The sequence below is a fragment of the Panthera tigris genome, chromosome E2 (assembly GCF_018350195.1).
Source record: "Panthera tigris isolate Pti1 chromosome E2, P.tigris_Pti1_mat1.1, whole genome shotgun sequence".
NCBI lineage: Eukaryota > Metazoa > Chordata > Mammalia > Carnivora > Felidae > Panthera > Panthera tigris.
The window spans coordinates 1,315,194-1,321,282 of record NC_056674.1 but is presented as its reverse complement, the minus strand read 5'-3'; positions in this window follow the sequence as shown (position 1 = coordinate 1,321,282).

Below are 6,089 nucleotides of genomic sequence, written 5' to 3'. Positions count from 1 at the left end.
GGTAATTTATATTTATCAGTAAAAATATATCCATATATGTATGTGCATGATTTGTTTTAGATGCTTCTCGTTCTGGGTCACCGATCTATTTTTTTTTTTTTTTTCATTTTCAGTATAAAGTGGTAGTACCCATTGTCTTAATTTCCCTTGAGTTTTTAAAATTATTTTCCCTTATTTTTATAATTTTGGTATTTTATAATTAGGAAATGTTAGGGATATTACCAAAATATTTATGTTAGAATTATGTTAAATACGATACTTAATTGTTAAAAATATGTTTATATATGTTATTTTGGGCTATAATTTGCTTTTGCTGTTATTTATTTCTGATCTTCATAGTTCAATAGAGTTTTAACTTTTGCTTCTGCTTTCCTTTAAATTACCTATATATAGTGTTATTTTTGCCAAATTTTAATTAGCTTATTAATTTTTTAAATTTATTAACACCAATGGATTTTGCCAAAACATGATAAAGAAAGGACTGTAAGATATCTTTGCAGGAATTTTTGTGTTGTATGTTTCTCTTGGATTCTTTAATTGAAATATTTATTGTGAGAATTGGTAAGTCACATGCAGCTGTAAGAATTGTTAGAGAGATCCTGTGTGTGCTTTACCCAATTTCTCCAATAGTAACATTTTCCAAGACTATATTGTAATATCACAACAATGAAATTGGCATTGATATTATCTACTCATGTCCTACAGATTCCTCTAGTTGTGCTTGTACATAGGGTGTGTGTGTGTGTGTGTGTGTGTGTGTGTGTGTGTGTGTGTGTCTGTGTGTTCTGGACCATAGTTTTTTACTCAAGAATATATTCTGGAGAAAAGTCCACAGAGTCGGTTCTGCTGAAATAGAACATATGCATTTCTGAAAATCACCAAGCTATGCAACATCCACAATAAAAATCAACAGGGCTTATTGAGATCCTCAAAATGTCATCAGTAGAATGTAAAAAAAGAAGATAGAATCCTAATAAATGCAGTAACACAGTTTCACACATGTTAAAAGTTTGAGAAACACATAAATACTGTAATAAATAGAGCACTTAACCTTAGCCTGAAATTTGTTTTGTGGAAGTGGGTGTCAGAGGGTTGCAACTTGTGAATTATGCTATGAAGTGATGGAAGGAGGATGACCTCAAAAGTCAGTTGCCTAAAATTCCCCCACCAGAAGTGAACAGGCTTGGCTCATAACACATGGTGAACTGGCATATCTGGTAGATGTTTGAGTTGTGTCCTTACAACTACATGACTTGTTTTAGCTGGGTAGTTTTCTGCATCTCAGTCTTTTCTGTAGATGAAAGATCCATAAGGAAGCATAAAATTTGCTTCACTCTCAAAGTGTTCTATAGTTTCTTGATTGTGTTGGGAAAAATTCTGAAATACTATTGGCTGGATTAGTGCTGGAGATCTCCTTTACTCACCTCTACAACTGTAGAGGTCTGTTGTGCAGTTGTGCCCTCATTGATTCACCTGATCCGTACGGATAATGGACACTGAGGCTATTTCTAATGCAATTCTTCAGTGAATTGCCTTTCCACAAATAAGCATATAGTGCTAATGCCTGCTTCAACGGAGAAAATATGAGTTAGGATAAGCACAGAAAATTACTCTCTATAGTGATGGTAAGATTTATTTTTGCTTTTTTTCCTACTAACCCCACTGACTTCGAAAAATTCAAAACCCCTTATAACGGTAAAATGGGTCCGGCAAATTGAAATTGAGAGTCATCTTCCTCACTCAGACTGGAGTTGGGATCCTAGGAAATTCATCCCTCTTTTGTTCTTATACCTTCTCTTTGCTCATTGGACACAAGTTGAGACCCACAGACCTGATTCTCAACCAGCTGGTCCCAGCCAACTCCATAGTCCTCTTCTCCAGAGGGATCTTCAAACAGTGGTGGCTTTTGGATCCCAATATTTCTTGGATGCTGCTTCATGTAAACTTGTCTTTTATTATTACAGAGTGAGCACAGGTGGTTTCCTTCAGCACTATATGTCGCCTCAGTGGCCTCCAAGTCATTACACTGAACCCTAGTATTTTTGGGTAGGTGGAACTCTAGATTAGATCCCCATTGGCTTCTGCCGTTTCCTCTCCTGCATGCTACATCTCTGGATAAATTCATGTATTGCTCTAATAGTTAATGGTCCATTGAATAACAAAACCTTAGTGTAAAAAAGAAAAATGGATACTGTTCCTGGAACATGGTAGGGGGATTTAACGTATGCAGTCATATATTTTCCCCTTGACTTTCCTAGATGTTAGAACCCTTTGGTGGATTGAAAGTAAGGCTCACAAATGATGGGTTTTGTGGGGCACCCGGGTGTCTCAGTCGGTTAAGAGTCCGACTTTAGCTCAGGTCATGATCTCACAGTTAGTTTGCGGGCTCTGTGTTGACAGCTCAGAGCCTGGAGCCTGCTTCAGATTCTGTGTCTCCCTCTCTGCCCCTTCCCACTCTCACTCTGTCTCTCCCTCTCTCAAAAATAGATAAACATAAAAAAAAAAAACTCGAAAGAAATGCTGGGTTTCTGAAGCTGTCATTTTTATCGATTGAGGTGCTGGTTTAAGAGATATGTTGTTCTTGGGAATATTCACTGAGCTGTACAATTATGATGTGTTTATTTTGCAGCATTATATGTGTGGTCATGCAAGTCTGACACTTTGACACTCCATGTTTGTTCCTCACTTTTATTCGGAGATTCTCCTTTCTCTCTAAACCCACCTCACACTCTGTGGCTCCCTCATGTTGAGCTGATGACCTCAAGTCATTCTTCCTTCAGAAAATGGGATAAGAAAGTACCTTTTTACAGTATATACTTCCTCTAGGAGGACTCCCACCCTCTCTCCTCTCTCCTCACAATATACAAAGGGCTGCTGCTGTAGACAAGGGCTGGCTCCCCAAGTGGGCTCTGGATCCTACTTCTCTTCACATCGAAATGGTTTCGCCCTGCTGTTTCCACTTTCTCCTCCGTCATCTCTCCTGGGTCACTCCCATCGGCGTACAAATGCGGCCTCGTATCTACTCTTCTGAAAGAAAAACACTCTAGTTCCACCACCTCCCTCAGCTCCATTCCATGTCCTCACCTTCCCTGGTTCCTCCTCCTCACTCCCCATCCCAGGCACGTCTGTGGCCACAAAGCCAATTCCTGCCCAAATCACCAGTGACTCCATTTTAGTCCAGTGGTTACTTCTGCATCCTCAGGTCAATGAATTTGGGGGAGTTTTCAGTAAGATTGGCCAGTGTTGCTCCCTCCACACTTTCCCTGTCACCCTTGATATTCCCTGAACTCCAGGCTCATTTTTCCAACTTGCAATTTGACATATCAATGTGCCTTTCTGATAGATATCTTAATGGACCCACATAGAGTGGTTCCCCCAGGATTTATCTACAAATTTAATCCTCTCAGTCATTTCTGCCTCTATGAATAACATCATAATCTCAACAGTTGCTTTTTTTGCCCCCGCCCCATGTAGCAATTTTCCATCCTTGATTCATCCCTTTTTCTGATAATTTAACTCATGTTTCACTTAAGTCCTGTTCTAAAAATTTATTCAAAATGCATCACAGACCTAGATATAAAACTACCCGACTTCTAGAAGATGACATAGAGGAAAATCTTTGTTACCATGGTCAAGCAAATACTTAGATAAAACTACAGCGATGCCTTGCTGGGTCGGTAGAGGATGCGACTCTTGATCTTGGGGTTGTAATTGTGAGCCCCACATTGGGTGTTGAGATTACTTAAAAATAAAATCTTTAAAAAAATAAACAAAAACCAAAAATGAGTTTTAAGGAAAAAATATGAGAAATTACACTTCCTCCCATTTAAGATCTAATGCTCTTCAAAAAGCTCTATAAAAACCATAAAAGATGATCTACAGATGGGGGAAATAATCTGCAAGTCACATGGTTGGTAAAAGACTATGTATATAGTCTTTTATATATTATGGCTACAATAACATAAAATTGTATCCATGATATATAAAAAGTGTTATATGAAAAAAACAAAACTCAAATGTTAGGAAATTAATTAGAAAATATGGGTAAAAGATTTCATCAGACATCTCTACAACAAATATAGACCAATGACAATTATGCACATAAAAAGTTGCTTAATACCATTAGTTCTGAGGAAAATGTGGAAAAAAACCCCACTATGATACACCACTACTTAGCTGTTTGAATAGCTGAAACTGAAAAGACTGGCCCTAGCACATGTTGGTGATGTTGTGGGGCAACTGGGACTCTCATACCTTGCCAGTGGGAATGTCAACTGGGACAGTGGCTTCAAAAAACACACACTTACCAAATGACCCTGCGGTGTGTTCATAACATTTACGTGAGTGAAATAAAAACATGTATTGGCACAGTTTTTCTAGTGACTTTATTTGTAATTTCCAAAATCTGAAAACAAAAGCTCAGCTGGGAAATCGAGGCTGCATCCCTACAGTGGTATACCACCCAGTAATGGAAAGAAGGAATCACTGACACATGGAACAACACGGATGAATCACACGTGCTTTATGTTAAGTGAAGGAAGCTAGATTCAATGGCCTTGTGCTGTTTGATTTCATTTATGTGCCTCTCTGGAAAAGTGAGTCTCCAAAATTTTAGAGCTAGATATAACACATGGGGTTACCAGTGTCTGTGGATAGGGAGAGGTATGTAGGAGCACAGGAGGAGTTTTGGGTGTGATCAGACCATTAAGTGTATTGATTTTGGTAGTAATTAAAAAACTATGCTGTCAAAACCCACAGAGCAATACATGGAAAAAGGTATATTTTACAGCATGTAAGTTATAATTTAATTTAAAACTTTAAAAAGGCAGGGGCACGTGAGTGGCTCAGTTGGTTAAGCGTCTGATTCTTGATTTCAGCTCAGGTCATGATCTCACGGTTCTTGAATTTGCACTGGCAGTGCGGAGCCTGCTTGCGATTCTCTCTCTGTATCTCTGCCTCTCCCCTGCTGTCTCTCCCTATCTCTCAAATAAATAAATAAACTTCAAAAACTATTAACAAATTTTTTTTTATTTTTAAAAAATCTTTATTTTTGAGAGAGAGACAGAGTGTGAGCAGGGGAGGAGCAGAGAGAGAGGGAGACACAGAATCCGAAGCAGGCTCCAGGCCCTGATCTGTCAGCACAGAGCCCAACGCGGGGCTCGAACTCACGAACCGTGAGATCATGACCTGAGCGGAAGTCGGACGCTCAACCCAGGTGCCCCCCCAAAAATAAAAATTTTAAAAAGGCAAATAAATGGCTGTTATTATTCTAAACAAGGTGTCCATTAAAGAACATTCTGATAATGGCATTTGGCCATGGCTTGAAGGCTATAGGCAGCAAGAAGTCCCTGTAGGAGGAAAGTTTATAGGGTTGGACCAAGAAAGACATGGTCATGTTTGTCCTTTAAACCTATTGCAAGAATTAAGGTTTTATTTTGTAAAGAAGCATGCATTGAGAGGTTTGGAAAGGGAAGTGACATGATTTTACTTGGGAAAGATTAGTCATTCTGGCTACTATTTAAAGATTAGACCACATATGAACAAGGAAAGTAGGGAGATCATTTAGAGACAACTACGAGACATCAAGGGTGAAGGGATGGTAGCTGGATCAACTGTGAACATTTAGTTGGGAGAGATAAACAGATTTTTTTATCCTTTGATTTGATGATGAATGTTAGGAGGGACAGAAGAGAAAGTGGTTAAGATTGGCCTGCAGGTTGGTATTCTGAGGAACTAGGATAATGGAGCTGTTGTGAACCAAGATGACCACTGGGGACAGCAAATTCGAGTCCATCTGGATTTGCTGAGTAGGTGGATAGAGGTACCAGTCAGTTCCTGGAGGTGGTGTGATATATAGATGCAACTTTGGTGTCCCAAGTAGAGAGAGAATATCATCAGATACGAGACTAGTTGAGGTTCCTGATGTTAGTGAGTGTACATAGAAAAGAAGTGAGATCAGAGATTTGGGCCTTGGGCTCACATTTGTACTCCTCATGTTCCTCCTTTCCTGCCTTCCCCCTTGCCCTTTTCTGGCTACTCCTTCCACCTCACCAAGCTTTTACTTATCTCCTCTTTTTGGCACTTAAAAA